Source organism: Strigops habroptila, chromosome Z (genome assembly GCF_004027225.2).
Source record: "Strigops habroptila isolate Jane chromosome Z, bStrHab1.2.pri, whole genome shotgun sequence".
NCBI lineage: Eukaryota > Metazoa > Chordata > Aves > Psittaciformes > Psittacidae > Strigops > Strigops habroptila.
Window position 1 is genome coordinate 64,978,155 of NC_044302.2, and position 18,740 is coordinate 64,996,894.

Consider the following 18,740-nt stretch of genomic DNA (forward strand, 5'->3'; position numbering starts at 1 on the left):
AAAATACTGAATCACATTTCTCAGAGAGGTGGTGAATGCACCACCCTGGAGACATTCAAGGCCAGGTTGGATTTGGTTTTAAGCAACCTGATATAGCTGAAGTCCCTGCCCATTGCAGGGGCATTGGACTATTTTGAAAGTCCTTTCCAACCCAAACTGTTCTGTGATTCCATGATTCCATGCCTCTTGCTTTTTCAAACATTTATGACATGTCCATTCATTCATCAGCTAAGAGAGAAAATAAGTCTGAAGTTCAATTAGATAATCGTCTTTTTTTTTTTTCTAAAACCATTGACTAAGTGACCTTGGTTATGTGACCAAAGAAATTTGATAGAGTCATGCCAAGGAGTGATGTTTTTATCTCCTTTGCTGTACATCAGAAGTCGAGACCTTCAACAGCATATTTAGAATGTAAGAGGCTTACATTTTGCCTTGAAAAGCTTCACAAGTCTCATATGAAGTCATTCAATTTTAAAACAGAAATGTCACTTTTGTAGAATGAATCTCACATTTTTTTCCTGAAATTCTCGTTGGCTCTTACAAATTAAAAACTTATTCCCCCAATAATTTTTAGAACAAAAAATCTGTGAGAAATGCAAAGAATTGCTTGTCTGAGAACTGGAGTTTAAAAAGAAAACTTGTAAAAATTAAGAACTGCTCCATATTATTGCAAAACTTAGAACCCCTTTTTTTCCATTAGCTGTATGCATCAGTACTTACAAATAGGTTCCATATTTGTGTAATTTACCAGACATGTCTCCCAGGAATGGATATTTGTTTATTTCTTTGCTTCTACTATTTTCAGTTCTATTCCTGAGAAGAAATGGAAAACAAATGATTGCAAAAGGCCAAAGTCATAAATCTGATCTTTTACCTAATGTCTTATTCTGTCTACTGCAGCAGTCCTAGGGGATTGGCAGGACTAGTGTTGTCTTTGATGTTTGTGAAGCAGCCCAAGACTTTATGCCATGTTGAACTAAAGGGCATCACTAAGGCAGGGGAAACATGAGTTATCGGCATTATTCTGTACTGCTAGACTTGATGACAATTTGTTAAGAAACAAAGCATGTAAATGTCAAGCAGGGAGTTTTAGATGCAGAGTCAAGAACTTAAGCTGAAAAGTCAATTGTTGTCTCACTGACATTTGGAATTCTATCAGACTAAAAGAAATGATAGAGTGATTCCTGATTCATGTTAAGAAAGTGGAAACAGATACAGGCCATACAGTTTTTATGCCTTTTCTTAACGTGGGTAAGACATGAGATGCTCAGTACTCGTCAGGTTTCTGCACATCTGTCAGTTCTACCTCCATGCTTTTTTGATCCACTGGGTAATTTCAGCCAAACCTGGCAGAGGGGCAGAAGTCTCAAAGAAAACTTATTTTCTGTGAAAACACTTAGAATTAGTGACTGGTTAGAAGGCAATACCCCTATTTGAGGGGAAGTTGGGTGAAAATCTGCTATTGCTTGCTCAGCTTTCATCTTATTTTCTGGCCAACGAAGACAAAATAGCAATGGCCTTGCCAAGCATGGAACCTGCCTGGGTCACTGGCATTATCGGAGAAGATAAGAGGCTGTAAAAGACTGAAGTACTGTGATGGAAAGAGAGATTTAAGTGAAAAGGGGTGTAAATATATAAGAAAATAGTGTTCCTGTTTATGGAATAAGCTACTGAACTACATTACACTGCTAAAAAGTAATTTCCACATAGTGATACATTCTTCTGAAACAAGATATCTTCATTTTACCTTTCTTGGATTGAGGGGAAAGAGGAGAGGAGGGATGTTGAGATGCTGATGGAGGATATATAGAACTGATCAGGATAACTTCTTCTGATTATTAGTTTCAGGAAGAAATCTGGATTTACTGTACTTCTGACTAGCATGGCTATATTTTAAAGCTTGGCAAGGTGCCTACAGGCTCAAGTACTTGTGTTTTTAAGTAGTGTAAGTGTCTGAAGGTCACATACGAATCAAATCTGTGGCAGCCCTGTTGAGTTAAAGGTAGTGCAATTGCCCATTTTTATCTCAAAAGGATCTGTCTCTCTACTTCCTCTCCCTTCAAAAACTAAAATAAAAAATCCCCAAAACATTATACTTATAATACCATAAGGAAAACCAGCACTTAAAAGAAAGAGGATTTATACTTAGGGAACAGTTATGTGAAAAGGCGTATTAAGGACATAATAAAGTTGCTACTTATACCAAGTTCAAAGACATTTAATTAAGCCAAAATACTTGCTATTCCAACATGTTTTGGGTTTTTTTATTTTTATTATCTTAAACAAAAATATGTCAATACATAATGAAAACTGTTGTATGGATATTATAACAATTAACATCATTATCAATTGGCAGTACAGCTCATTGCTAATGCACTTGCTGTTTTATGAGAACAAAGGTGTATCCTTAACATAGTAAGAAAAGTATGGTCATTATTCATATTAAAATTATGTGTGACTGCATTTTAACAACATCAGTATGTTCCATTGATGTAACTTATTCCATCTTCATATTCTCTTTATAGAAGCAATTTGTGATAAGTTCCTAGTTCATTAGACTGTTGTTAAAAGACCAAAATATATGTGAGATTTGCATTTATGACAATACATTGTACTGCTCAGAGAGAAGGTGGTGTGAGTTGGGCTTCAGATTTGGTTCAAAGAATTCCAGAAAGGGGTGTTATGTCACAAAGACTGTGTCACACCCTGCTGAAGTGCTTTGCATAATCAAGGATATCTTGTAGAGAACTAGAATCAACATGGATAATTCCAGAAATTTTTAGTAATGGAAAATAAAATCCTCCTCATGTGGTGGTCTACTGCAACTAACCATGGGTTTCTTCTTCAAGATTAATATTCTTTAACTTCTTTGAAGTTGGACATGTATCTTTGGTTTAAATCATCTATATGTAATGAAAATTTTAATTTATGAGAAAATAAGAAATTCCAACTAATGAAAACAGTGAAGTTTTGTGGAATCATATGTGGTGAATGGGAAGGTATTAAACTGTAGAAAGCACATTTTACTAGCAGTAAAATAAGAAGATGTCTGTCAGGATATCTGTAGTCCAATAAATATAAATAAAAGTTCCAATCAAATGAGAAAAAACTTGCAAAAGAAGATTAGGAAATGGATAACAGCCACAACTGGTTTTTTATCTGGTAGTTTTTATCTGGTATAAAAAACTGGTATTTCTTTATCTAAAAGTGTTATACAGCAGCATTCGTATAGAAGCAGAAAATACTCATTTGAAGGGCCACTTATATTAAAGAAAACAATCTTGTTATAAAGTAGACAGCAGACACAGATTCTTGAGAATTCTGTACTGTTCAGTTTAGAGATGAACTTAGAGAAACAAATGTCATTGATTAAATTAAAACTTTGGTAGAAAAAACAGGCATGGAATAAGGAGCGAATTCGAAAAAGCTCTTAAATAAAAGTTGAAATTTAAGTCTGCTTATAGCCCCTTAATTTGAACTTCTATGAAAAAAAAATACATTTTCTCAATTTCAAAATTATAAACTATTTGATCACAAGTCATCTTAAATGGAATGGTTGTGCAGGTACTTTACATGCAAGCATAAAAACTTTCTGTAAATATTGAGAATGCTTGAAATGTCCTTTCTCTGTCTTCAGTATACAAAAGAATTTGTGCAAAAATATCTTAACAAAAGGTAAGATAAATACTTTTAGTATTGAGTAATAGTTATAATTTCTGATTTTGTTGTTCAGAGAAAGAGAGATATAGAGAAAAATTATTATTTTATGCCTGGATATACGCACTGAAAGAGAATACATAAAATTTTAAGATAGCAATTGAGATTTAAATAATATAGGCCACAGGATATTGTAAATATCTTTGCAACAATATTGTGACTATAAATTTGAGTGGTAAATATCAGAGCTTGATCTCCCTAAGGTTTCACTGTGGTCAGAAATACGTCTTCATTTAGATCTTTCTGTCTGTAAATATAAAGCAACTAAGTTTGCAGTGTGGTTTAAAGGATTTAAGAAAGAGGAATGATATTCCTGAAATCCGCACTTAGAACCCTAACTGCTTTCAGGGTCCTGCGCACCACCATTTAAGAAACACTGAATGTGGCGGATGTTTTTGTGCTCCAAGTGCATAGAGGTAGAGATTGCAATACTGACAACAAACTCACATTGGCTGGGTGGGCTCTATGTCTGTCAGCATAAATTGAGACAGGTTAGCTTAAACCAAACTTGAAACTGGATGATTTTCTCCTTAAGTGGGTTAGGACAGAGAAATGGAAGCAGCTTCTTGTCTCATTCCAGCTGAAACACATGACACCTGCTACAATTACTGTGTGTAGGTTCGTTGGTCGCTGGCAGGAAAGCAGTGAATTTCTCATCTGTCCTCCAGAGGATGTCAAGATTTGTGTTACCTTTCTCCCCTCCCATCCTCTGTATTTTTGCCTTCCAACTACTGGCAAGGCCACAATGAAAATGATTGACTCAATTGAAAATCCACTACATAGGAATCTACCTCCAAATTAGTATCTGCCCTCATTTTGTTATAGTAAGGCAGGATTAATTTTTCACTTGGAAGAATTTTCATACCTCTATTGCACTATGAAATAAAGCACAGATGGAACTGATCAAATAAATGTAGATTACAATTATTTGTAATTAAATACATTTTTTGTAATTAAATACCTTTTTTGTAATTAATTGTTACAATTTTTAGTTATGACTTATAGCACATACCAATAGTGTTGCGGAAATTAAGCTAGCATCAGACAGAGCTAGGGAACTGTATTTCACTTTGAGCTAAACAATTCTGCTGTTTGAAGATGGTTTGTGGAAGAAAACTTCAGAGATAAGCAATGGACCATATTGATATCTGGTATAAATCAGATCTTCTGGAGCCTGTGGAGTGTGCTGATTTAAACAAATTTTGGTGTATTTGCCGCAGTATTTCTAAACCATAGTTTCTGTGTAGTTTCAGATGGAAATATACTCATCTGATGTAGCAAATAATTTTAAACTTATTCATTTTCATAGCATGTGTTGTTCTTCCTCTCTCATTTGTGCTTTTCTGTTTCTTCTTTAATATGTCTTCTTTTCATGCAGTTATGGAAACCATCACAACTTGCACTAGGTTAATGTTCATAGTTAATGCGTGAACTCTGTCTGTCCTTTCATATGCTATGCAGCTGATACATATTCTCTGTGGTATTAAGATACTGTTTTGTTAAGAACCTTGGTGAAAAACGCTGAATACAGTCCCAGCTCTGCAAAGAAGATGACTTAGCTGCAAAGTTTTATACCTCTATCTAAGTCCAGTGCACTTAGTTGAACTTGTCTTCAGCAGAATATTACATAACCATAGCTTGTGTTTTGTGCAGCACTGTCAGTAACTTTTTTTTTGTTTTTTAATAACATCATTTTAAGAGAAAAATTAAGTAATATGGAACTCAAAGGCATGTGTTCCTAGAATGGTTCATGTCTAATTTTTGTACAGATCCCAGAAAATCTCTAAAAGGGTGTAAAATCCTAGTGGTAATATTTCAACAGGTCCTTAATCTTACTGAACTGCTCAGTCTCAGTAAACAAGTCTGCCAATCAGACAGATTATGTCACCACAACTTACTCTAAAAAGCTTGAACAAATGACATTTTACAGTAAGGATTCTATTTATTTTGACCATGTCAAGAGGTGTCATATTGACTTCAGTCTTCTCATCCAGTAAATGTTTTTACTGTGTTTTTTTCTATCCTAGAGTCAGCTGTGACAGAAGAAAACACAGCAGGAGTAGTCTGGAAACAAGAGGGAGAAAAAAATTAGCAATAATACATGCGCAAAATAATAATGATGTATTTACACACAGGTGCGACATATAAACACATGTAAGCACACACAAATACGATAGTATATTCTTATTTTGAGTATTTGGTCAATATGGAAAAGATTGTTTGTTTTTTCAAAGCTACTGCCTTTGACACCAAAAGAGAAATTTTACAAGCAATGAAAAAAATATTATCACCAGATAAGAGGAAATGTTTTACACATGTTATGAAATAGAGATACAAATGGATAGACGAAGTTTTTGACTCAATGTGATATAAAAGATACATGGACCTATAGGAATACAATTGATGTTTTCAGTAGATTCAACCCTGGGAAGGCCCCAAGGACTATTAAATAATAAATAAAATATCACCGACAGTGGTGAGTTATTCATGACACTGTTTCCTGCCATAAACTCAGAGTCTTTTCTGCTGAAAAGATATGAGAGATTAGAAGCTGATAATTTTTCATATTTTTAGCACTTCTAGCCCATATGCAGCTAAAAACTTTCTCTAAACTGCAGAGATATAATTTTGGTGGATGGACCACCCGATGAATAAAGAATTGGCTGGATGGCCACATGCAAAGAGTTGTGGTCAGTGGCTCAATGTGCAACTGGAGATTCGTGACAAGTGGTGTCCCTCAGGGGTCGGTGTTGGGGCAGATCCTGTTTAACATCTTTGTCAGCAACACGAACAGTGGGATTGAGTGTACCCTCAGCAAGTTTGCAATGACACTAAGTTCTGTGGTTCGGTTGATACATTGGAGGGAAGGTATCAACCTTCCCAAGGTGCCATCCTGAGGGACCTTGACATGCTTGAGAGGTGGGCCAATGCAAACCTCATGAAGTTCAACAATGCGAAGTGCAAGGTCCTGCATCTGGGTCAGGGCAATCCCAGGCACAGCTACAGGTTGTGCAGAGAAGTGATTCAGAGCAGCCCTGAGGAGAAGGACTTGGAGGTGTTGGTTGATGAAAAACTGAACATGAGCCGGCTTCAGTGTGCACTCGCAGCCCAGAAACCAACTGTATCTTGGGCTGCATCAAAAGGAGCGTGACCAGTAGGTCGAACGAGGTGATCCTGCCCCGTTACTCTGCTCTTGTGAGACCCCACCTGGAGTACTGCGTGGAGTTCTGGTGTCCTCAACATAAGAAGGACATGGAGCTGTTGGAGCAAGTCCAGAGGAGGGCCATGAGGATGATAAGAGGCCTAGAGCACCCATGTAAAGACAGGCTGAGAGAGTTGGGGCTGTTCAGCCTGCAGAAAAGAAGGCTGCCTGAAGACCTCAGAGCAGCCTTCCAGTATCTGAAGGGGGCTTAAAAGGATGCCAGAGAGGGACTCTTCATCGAGGACTATAGTGATAGGACAAGGGGTAATGGGTTCAAACTTAAACAGGGGAAGTTCAGGTTAAATATAAGGAAGAAGTTCTTTACTGTGAGGGTGGTGAAGCACTGGAACGGGTTGCCCAAAGAAGTGGTAAATGCTCCATCCCTGGCAGTGTTCAAGGCCAGGTTGGACGGAGTCTTGGGTGACATGGTCTGGGGTGAGGCGTTCCTACCCATGGCAGGGGGGTTAGAACTAGATGATCTTAAGGTCCTTTCCAACCCTAACTATTCTATGAATCTATGATTCTTAACAAAACTTTAACAAAACCCATACATAGCTGAAGTATGAGGTTATCCAGTACAGACAAACCTCTGCTTACTTGGTATTATAGACATGAGATTAGAGAAATGCTGCTGACTCTGCAAAATTTACACATAAATTTCTCTTTCTCTTTTTTTATGACTTATCTGGAGGCTCTGTTTATCTTGCCTTCAGGATGCACTTGAATATGAATTCACTTTCTCAAAGGTGATTGTTTTCTGCCTTTTGTCTTTGCATTTCAGGACAGTAAATCAAGTGGGCCTGCAGTGCAACTCACACGCTGTGGTTAACAAGCTGAGGTTGTTTTAAGGTCATTTTAATTCCATGCTGAATGTTGTATAGTAATGTAGTGTTCACTTGTCTGGCTCCTTAAGGAAAAGGCAGTGAGGTTTGAAGCCACAAGATTTACTGGGACTGTAGATGTCAGCAATTAAAAACAATCAGGAAGGAAATATGTATGACCATATCACCTAAGAGCAAGAAGGCCCAGCCATGAAACTTACACAGTTGTAAATATTTTGGTTTCATTTGTTATATACTCCTTTCAGAGCTTTTTTTTTCCCCCTCCTTCTTTAGAGTCAGTCCTTTTCTCTCTACCAAGGGCTCCTGCCTACAAAATAATAGCTAAAATCTGAACATAAATGTACTCTTGCCAGAAAAGTGCCTCTACTGCCTCTCAAAATATAGTTCTACTCTCATGATGGCAATGCCTGAAGGTGTTCACTCTTCCCTGTCTTTTCCTTCCCACCCTTACCTTTTGGCATCCCTCTTCTCTGCTCACACCATCTCTCCCTCCATGTGAACCTCATCCTGAGATGTTCCTTTCAGACCAGTCATACTGCAACAGACCTGCCAGGCCCAGAATAACTTCAAAATTTGCATAGAACCCTGGGAAAGCCTATTTATTTCTTCAGGAGCTTTAATAAATGAGGTCAGACTAATCTACAGTGACTTAAAAACACCACAGAAAATTTGAAATCACAGTGAAGGAAAGTAATGTCAAGTAAACAAAGAGCAGCAAACCTACTGCTACTGTAGTCTTGTTACATGAAAGTTAACTTGGCCTATAATTCGAATATTGTCCCTAAATTAAGTCCCCATGGAAATGATTTTACTGTTTTTAGCTGCTTAATGGTTTTAGTTTCAAGTGAGTAGGTAGGCATGAGAAATATACTACAGCTCATCTTGATGTATCACTGTTGTACTGGATTTGGCTAGGATGGAGTTAATTTTCTTCATAATTAAGCAGCCTGTCTAGTGCTGTGGTTTAGGGTGTGATCAAAACAGTGTTTATAACACACCAACATTGCTCAGTGGGACCATGACACACCAGGACACCTACGAAGGGATGCAACATTGTGATCAAAGGGTGAACATGACCATTTGTAGGACTGATGTGTAAAACAGGTATTTGTCTCAACCATTGCTCTCTGTGAGCTATGAACTGGAGCGGGTGTGGTGAGACCATTTACCCCTCAGAAAGAGACTTTATTGCTCTCTCAAACAACTTGTGGATTCGGCTCTGTTGGTTCAGCTGCACGTCCTTGCACAGGAAGGAGGCTGGGATGTTTCAGTTCTGACAAGCAGAAGGGAACATCCTTGCAAGAAACAAAAAGTGGATGGGAGCATCCTCGCAGGAACAAACTGTATAGTCATCAGATAAAACACCTGCTGAAATGCGCGATTCACGGATGAGGTCATGGAGCTCATGGCTGGTCGCAGTTGTTGCACAATGCTGGGGCAATGGCTATCTGATTGACATCCGGACACAATATGGTATAAAGGACCACATGATTACCAGCTAGTTGGAACACTTCTCCCACCGATACGGACAACGGAGCGCCATATGACTCCGTGGTGGTAACCACTATTTGACACTCTGTCTCTCTCTCTGCAAACCTATCAATATACTGCTTCTATCCTATTATTTTTCCCTACTCTTCCTCTTTTCCTTCTTCTATTTTATTTTATTTTTTACAATAGTTTTAGCTAATTGCATTATTTGGACATTTGACCTTGTTTGTGTCTTAATTTCACCCCTTGAGACCCAAATCCTGTTTGTACTATCCACTAAGACATGACTTTTTTTTCGTTTAGTGTCAGAAGTGGAATCTCCGGGTGTGAAAGTGTCCAGTAAATTGTTGGTACCCTTTGGGAGCTGAGGCATCACATTTTTGTGTGAGTGAAGTGTGCTTGAAAAAATAGAGTAACTTACGTTTGGTACTGCTCCCAAGATGTTAAGATGCCACTTTTTGGGTTTAAGAAAACGAACTTAGAGGAGAAAGGAGTTGTAGATTGTGAGGAAGCACTGTTTACATCACTGGAAAAATATAATGCCCATCCCTCAGTGCTAGGTCAGGACTGGGCACGGGATAATTGGTATAATTTACAAAATATATGTGATAGTATTAATGCACAGCAAAAGGATCGTAATCTGCAGGACAGCAGGTTTTTTATCTGCTGACCATACAGTTTGTTCCTGCAAAGATACTCCCATCCACTTTTTGTTTCTTACAAGGATGTTCCCATCTGCTTGTCAGAACTGAAACATCCCAGCCTCCTTCCTGTGCAAGGACGTGCAGCTGAATCAACAGAGCCGAATCCACAAGTTGTTTGAGAGAGCAATAAAGTCTCTTTCTGAGGGGTAAACGGTCTCACCACACCCGCTCCAGTTCATAGCTCACAGAGAGCAATGGTTGAGACAAATACCGTCTTTACGTACCAGTCCTACACCACTCTATGGCTCAACAATGATCTCTGTGGCAGTGGAAAGAAAAGGTCACAGTAGGAGAGAGAGAAAGAAATAATGAAAGAGAATAAAATAAGAGGTAATAAAAGAGAAGCAGTATCAATATAAGAGTACTACTTGGATTCTCAATATACTTTTCATAATCATTCATTTTACACAAGCTAGCATCGTACAACCAATAACAATGAAAAAAATTACAATGATTGATGATTGTAACAAATTTGCAAGCCATGCTGTTAAAGAAAAATCAAAACTATGCAATAGTTTGTTTAACCAGGTTGCCTCCATGCCTTCTCGCAAAGTTCTACTGCTTGCTTCTACAACCGTAACACGTTACAGTTGTTTGTTCAAATTATCAGTGACATTTGGGATATGTACACAACATGTGTCATTTTGCAAGTTTAGATAGCCACAAACACCATGTTCCTTTAGCAACAACAAATCCAATTCTAATTGGTTTTGTAGGGCCATTCGGGACATGCTTTGTAATTGTAAATTAATGTCTTTAAAGATATGATAAGCGGCATTGGCTAGGTTCTCTATCTGTTGGCTCAAATTATGAACCCAAAATTTGCTTTCTATTGTAGACATCCCAGGTGTAAATATGGCCCCAATGGCCCACAAAACACGTGTCCCTGTACTTGGCAAGTGCCACACGTTGGAATCATCTCGTTTGGTATGATCCCACCACTGTGGTCTCAAAGGAGATTTATGCCATAATGGGCACAGTGTTAACATCCCTAAAGTCCATTGAGCATTTTGGTTTCCAATGGGTAGGTGGCTGGACCACATGCCAGTATTGCTGAGTCAAACCGTAGGACCCAAACTAGTAATCATTGCAGTGGAACAATCTATCAGTAGCCATGTGTTATTGTTTGTCAGATGGGACCACACATATCATTTAAAGGAGTGGTTAAGTTCCTGCAAACAATCTAATTGTAACGCTGCAGTGACAGGTAATAGTTGTCGAACTTCTGCTCCCTGGGCAGAACAATTATATACCACCTCACATTTCCATCCGTTTTGTGTTGTTCCTTCCTCTTTCATATATTCAATATTGCCATAAGCAATCAACACCTGGAATGGATATTTGGGCAAACCTATATTCCCCTTAAAAGTAATGCACCAAGAGACATTTTGAATATACGTCCATTGTCCTCTCTGAGAAGTGTTCCACACTTTCTTATCTTGACACCCCCATAGGGTGTTGGTACCTTCATCACCAGAAGGGTGATATATAATTTCCCGTGCTGAAGTAGTGTGGGGTTTTGTTACGTTACATTTCTGCACAGTATCGTTTTTAGGTGCAAAGTTAATGAATAGTTACCCTTCTGGTTCCTTTCCACATAACTTCTCCTAACTAACTTTGTCAAGTTGGTGGTTAAGGCGCTGCATGGGATGGGGTCCCCTACTCCCTTTGAAATGGGCAAGCATGCAGTGACAGAGGAAACATTCTGCACACAGCCAAAATCTTGAATCAACTGTAAAACTAAATTAGTGCTTAACCCTATATCTAATGGCAACAAAACTAAGAACGTAACACATAAAAATGAAAATTTCATACCACATTTCGTGTTTAACAATACGGTCATCTATGATTATAACGTACAACTGTAAATAATAAAAACAAACACATAGCACAAACAAAAAATATTATGCCAGGTAAACAGTCTAATTCAGTATACAATACAAATTCTGTCTATAAACAGTCTTTGAGAGCTTCTGTGTGGTTGCCTGGGCCTCCATGCAACCTGGAAAAGAAAACAAAACTGTCCTCGTTTTTTCGTTTTGAAAACCTGGAGAGTTAAAAAGAGGGCACAATCCATTGTGTATGTATTTTATGTCTTTTTCCCAGTGCATCTTTAGCCTTCCAGGTATATTTGTTCAAAGGCGTATGGACTACAAAGGAAACTTGGCCAACCATAGGTATATCTACTAAGACAGGTTGTCCACGGTAATGTGAGGGTGTGCTTGGGTGATCCAGGCCACATTTCACTGGGACAATAGAGGGAGCTTTGGGATAAAAGGCAGTCACCTTAGGACAACTACTTTTCCCCCAGTGATTATTAACTGCTGTGACTGCCTCCCAAAGGCGAGAGGTCCAATAACATTCTGAGGTTTCAAGATTTACCTTAATAATCCATTTATTCATTCTGCAATCCCATTTGATTGGGGAGTGGTATGGTACATGATAAACCCAAGAAACGCCCTCTCCCTCAGCCCATTCCTTCACAACCTGAGCTGTAAAGTGTGTTCCATTATCGGATTGTACTGATTGTATTACCTTAGCCATGGGAAGAGTTCCAAACCATGCCCATAAGGCAGAAACTGTATTTTCACCCGTAGCACAAGCAAAAGACATGGCCAGAGTTAGTCCTGATATAATTTCAACTCCTACTAAATAATATTGTTTCCCTTCTGATTTCCTAAAAGGCCCTATATAATCAACCCGGCAAGTGTCCTATAATTCTTTTCCTTGTCGTAAATGTAGTGGAGGGATGGTTAACGGATTATGGGGTTTGTGCAGCAAAGACCACACTCTGAGATACAGGCTTCACATTGTTTTCTTGTTACAGGCCATCTTCTTACTTGTGCTTCCATGTATAGATCCTTACTACCTGAATGATGTCATTTTACATGCAGCCATTCTAATAAATGGTCCCAATCTTCTACAACAGCAATAGTGGCAATTCGTGCCATATCATCCACTAAGCTATTCCATTGAGAAGCAGGTTATCCATCCTTTTGGTGAGCTGCCACCCAACCAACTGCAAATTGTCGCTGTTTGGTTGCATGCAAAGTATCCTATCACTTGCTCTTTTGCCACACAGGTACACAATTCGCCTCCCAGTTGTTATTCTCACAAAAAGATAGCCATTCAGTACAGCCTTTAAACACAGTATAAGAATCAGCGTATATATAAATAGTGGTAGATAAGTAGGAGGATAGGTCAGCACAAAAGATGCTCCAGACAGCCACTAGTTCTCCTACTTGTGCACTCCCTTCTCCCTCTGTGATTATTGTTTGCTTTATTTTGGTTTGTATTGCCACTGTTCAGTATTTCCATGCTTTCCCTTCTGTTTAGCAGAGGCATCTGTAAACCAGCAGTTATTCTGCTGTTCTGTGAACAGTGGGGCGACTGCAATAACACTTTGCATTGTGACTGGCTCAGGGGTAAATTCTTCCTGTATTTTTAATTGTCTTATTGGCCCTTCTGTCACATTATATGTGCCACAGTAATGTTCAATTTGCACATACCATTTCCTTACGGATGCTCACTGAGCTAGCTATCCTTTCGGGTGGGGGTGTTCCTTTCAACACTGGGCGTCAGACTTTGAAGGGGCCTCTTAGCATGATAGGTTGTTGTTTCACAAATCGTTCTGCTTCCCGTAGACCAATACTAACCACAAAAAGCCCCTTTGCCCATAATGTATATAATTTTTCTGCATCCTTAAAGCTCCTTGAATAGAGCCCTACAGGTCATGTAGGACCCTCGGGACCCTTCTGCTATAAATGTATAGACATCCCCGTTTGTCCAAAGCCCCATTCTATGTGTACAGGATCTGTAGAGTGGATGGGTCCTAAAGCCTGATACTGACTAACTTCAAAAACTAATAACTATAGTGCTTCATCATGTACATCTGTCCATTCCCAAGTCTTGTTTTCTCTTAATAAATTGTACAAGGGCCTAGCTATAATAAAAAAATCAGGAATGTGTTTTCCCCAAAACACCAAAAAGTCTAGGGCATGTTGCAATTCCTTTTTATTCTCAGGTAACTCAACCTCTTGTAATGCGGACAGAGTTTCCTTGGGAATGCAAGTCATTCCACCTTACCAGCAAATGCCTAAAAACTTACTCTCTGTGTTGGGACACTGTATCTTTTCCTCAGGTACTTCCAAACCAAGTTTTGTTAAGTTTGTTATAGTAGCTTCTTGCGTCTGTTGCACGGGTTCTGTCTCTTGTCCTCTAATGAGCATATCGTTGATGTAGTGATAAACTCTGACATTGGAGGGTACAGAAACCACGGACAACTCCTGAGCTAGGGCATGATGTGCCAGTGTGGTAGAGTGTTTATACCCCCGAGGCAGATGTGTAAAGGTATACTGCTGACCGTCTCAGGTGAAGGCAAAATGGTCCTGATCCTCTAACTGCAAAGGTATCATAAAAAATATAACTTTCACATCAATAGTAGCCATAACTTGATGTGCTCCTTTTTGTATTTTGACAATTAATTCTGCAATGTTTGGTACCGCTGCTGTTAGTGGTCCTGTATTTGCATTCAGGCGTCGATAATCAATAGCCATTTACCATTTGGTTTCCGTATAGGCCAAACAGGAGAGTTAAACGGAGATGTAGCTGAGGTGATTATACCTCGCTCCTTTAAATTCTCAATCACTGAAATTATCCCATCCCTTGCTCCCAAAGGTAAAGGATACTGCTTTACATTTGCTGTTCTTGATGGTGGCAAGGAGGGAGCTGTTTGCAATAATTTTACTGATAACAGTACAACTCCAAATGACCACAGCTTTCCCACAGAATCCTGCCCAGTTCGCCCTTGGAAGACGTCAATGCCCAACAAATTTAAGGAGAATTTACCAATTGTCATCCTTGTTGTAAGAGGAGTTTCTTCTCCCGGCAGCCACAATGTAACTCGTGCAGTAGCGACTGGTTGTGCTATTCCAAAAGCATTTAAAGTCATACTGCTTGATTGTTTTATGACTACACCACTCCAGTGTGCATCAGAAATCGTTAATGCTGAAATTTGAGCCACAGTGTCTATCAAGAAGCTAATTGGAACCCGCTGTGGGCCCACCAAAGCGGTAAGCAGTAAATCCCACGTGTTTTTAATGGTTATTTGTCTTCTGCACATATGAATTCCCCCTACCCCCCACTCCTCTTGAAGGGGAGAGGCATCTAGTTCCCCGACTCCTGTAAGGAAGTCTCTACTCCCAGATCAATTGATGGAGGGGCATTTGGGCTGCGTTTTGTTCCTGACCCCATTTTAGTTTGCATATCCAGCTTTGGCCACCCAGCCACCAATTTGTGTAATTTATCTGTTGCTAGTCCATCCATTACTTCTCTCAGAATTCCTAACCTGCAACCCTCTTCCCAGAGGCTTTGTCTGGTATAGAGTCGCGTTTTGTCACTGCGTGAAGGAGGCGGGCGACTAGACACAGTCGCTGTCTCATCATTTTTAACTTTAGTTTGCCTAATGTTTTTGCTGTCTTTTGTCATTCCCCACACTGGCCCATATTTTTGATCATCATCTATTAATTTTTGTGCAACTTCTCCGCAGGTCCACCGTTTAGGTGCCTGCCGTAAGAGCTAGGCTGCGAAGTTGAGCAAGGATTGGTATTAGTATTCGTATGTCCCATCAATGTCCCCAGTACTGCAGCTAGTCTTTCCAGAGGGTATAGGGTTTGAATTTGCCCCTGCAACTGTATGCCAATAAGCTTCAGAACATCTGGCAACCCCTGAATTAACAGTGTCTGGTTAAATACGTTCTGGTTTCACAAGCAGCATCAAACTTAAAACAGGGGAAGTTTAGATTAGATATAAGAAAGAAGTTCTTTACAGTGAGGGTGGTGAAGCAGTGGAATGGGTTGCCCAGGGAGGTTGTGGATGCTCCCTCCCTGGCGGTGTTCAAGGCCAGGTTGGACAGAGCCTTGGATCACATGGTTTAGTGCAAGGTGTCCCTGCCCATGGCAGGAGGGTTGGAACTAGGTGATCTTAAGGTCCTTTCCAACCCTTACTATTCTATGATTCTATGATTCTATGATCATAGGTGAGCTTAGTGTTGTATCTAACGTTCAATCATACATCATCTGTAAACAAGCTGCCTTTTGGACATTTTCCACTAATTGATCAATATTCCCAGTTATTGCCAGTGGATCTCCATGCTACAACGGATTAAGACCACCCACCAATAAGCAGCTCTCTGGGTAAGAGACCAAGGTGCCCAGCGATCATTTGTTGTTAAAAACACCCTGGGGCCCCAATACCCATCCACTTCCTGTTCTGTTAACAAAACCTGGTCTCCTCCCATCAGGGAAACTCGCCATACATATTCAGTTTCCATTTCTCCTGGATTCCTACCATAATCCCTTTTTAATTTTGCCAATTCAGTTGGAGAATAAGGTGTCTCTTTTGTAGCCACTTGAGGGCAATTTTCCTGGTCGTCCTCGTATGCATATTCTCTTTTTACTATCAGCTGCATTTGTGGCACGCCCTGATCTGCACGAGCTCGTAACTCCTGCAAGTTGTCCTGTGGGTACACAGGGGTAACCTGTTGGACCACAGAAGGCTCCCCTACAGCTTCTACTTGCCCTTCAGGATAATCTCCTTTTATTAAGTTGTCCCTCAAGGCCTTTTACAGCAACACATATTTTTGCTGTTTCTCTGCTAAGTTCTCTCTTACATCCTATAGTTGTTGCTGTAAGGACTCTGCTAATAATTGCAAAGACTCTATGATCTGCGTCTCGTGTTTTTCTGCCTTATCATTCTGTTACAGCAGCCACCAATGTTGTGCCCGACACTGCACACACAACTGCCTTGCCCTTGCCGTCCCGCAGATGACGATCCTTTTGCAGGGCATTAATACGGTCATATATATTTTGCAAATGCAAAACTTGTTAGCTGAGATGAAGACATTTTTTGCAAATGCAAAAAGTGCCATAATCAAGAAAGCCAAGCAGGCACACTGCCACGAACACCCCAAGGCAAATGCCACTTGCTTACAACAGTGGAAGTGATTACCAGGTGGCCAGAAGCATGCCCTGTAACACATATCACTGCCTGAAACACCATCCTGGGCCTCATGGCAGCAAAGGACTCCAGAAATCTGACTACTGGGCTTACAGACATCTGGACCTACCACATCCTCTATCACACACCATCCTTTGACTGAAGGGTTAAAAACTTCAATGGAATGATGGGTGCTGGGACCTTTAAGCATTGGGATACAAATCCAGCAGAACCAACATGGCTGAGTAACACTAACAGATCTGCTAATCAATCTGGTCTTGCCCACACAAAACCTCTACATACCGTGGAAGGACATAAAGACCCTATAATGTACGTCAGCAACACTCTGAGAAAGTACGAGTTACTCCTTCCTTACGGAAAGGCAAACCCATTCATGGGATGGCTTTTGCACAACAACCTGGATGCACTTGGTGAATAAAGAAAAAGGACAGGGAAATCCAATGTGCACCTCAAGGAGATTTAATATTGGGTGAAGATAACCCATGATCTGGGTTGTATGTTGCCATTGCTGTATGATGCCATAGTTCTGTGTCAAAAGTATCAAAGCAGGAGTCACCCAAAACAATGGAGGATTAACCTTGTAAGGAACCAGGCAAACGCACCAATGATCCAACAGTCCAACTCAGCATATCATCTATCCTGTCTTGAATGACCATCACAACAAGTGGAACCCAACTTATGGACTAAACTAACTGAAGGGACATTTGAATGGAAATTTGCATGGCGATGATCGATAGATGAAGGAAATGATATCTGTGTGTATATCAAAGGGTAGGGAAAGGAGGCGGTAGCTGAAGAAAATACATCGAATAATGCAATACCTGAGCATAATGCAAATGGTGTGGAATAAGGTAGAGATTGTACTAGAATGGAGTTAATTTTCTTCCTAGAAAGACCATATGGTGCTGTAGCTTTTGTGACAGAAACTGTGTTGATAACTCGTTTATGTTCTAGCTGTTGCTGAACTGTGCTTGCACAGCATCAAGAACTCCTCTATTTCTCACTCTGACCCCCCAGTGTGTAGGTTGCGAGTGTGCAAGAGGCTGGGTGGGGACAAATGTAAGACAAATGTAATGTGAATTAGCCATAGAGATACCCCATGCCTTACAACATCGTGTTCAGTAATAAAGACTGGAGAGAGGTGGGAGTTTTTCCAAAGTAACTTTTGCTTGGGAACAGGCTGGGCAGCAATCTGCTGGTTACAAGCTATTGTTTTTGCATCATATGGTGTGGATTTTTAATTTTTTGTCCTTCACTTATTGAAATGTCTTCATCTCAACCAACAAGTTTTCTCACTTTTGCCCTTCTGATTCTCTCCCCATAGGAGTGGAGTGAGTGAGTGAGCAGCTGAGCACTGTTTAAGCAGCTTGTTGTTGAAGGCACACATGTGAGTGGGAGACCTGGGCTGTAACTCTTTATTAACTTATTTTAGAAAGGGAGTTTATAGAGGGATTTAAATTGTAAACTTATATTCTGTGGAGAAACCTTACATGTTATTTGTAGTTATCTATAGTTTGTCTAAGTGTCTTCCTCATTTCAGCTGATAGATGTTCATTGGAGAAAGGTTTTTCCCACTTCAGGAACAGAATTTCAGCACTGAGACTTTTTAATCGTTCTCTTTCTCTTCAGCCCAACAAAACTCTAAACTTTGTATAAAAGATAAAAGTTCTAGAAAAAAGATCCAGCTTGTTCTTAGACTTATTACAAATTAGGCTCAAATTTTTGCCATGAGAGAAGGAGTAGAATTTGTGTTCTGGACCCATTTTT

General features: G+C 39.7%; 1 pseudogene; it reads right to left on the reverse strand.

Moving 5' to 3' along the window:
- Positions 1 to 15,122: 15,122 nt before the first annotated feature.
- On the reverse strand, positions 15,123 to 17,163 carry LOC115601035 (annotated as a pseudogene).
- Between the last annotated feature and the right edge of the window lie 1,577 nt (positions 17,164 to 18,740).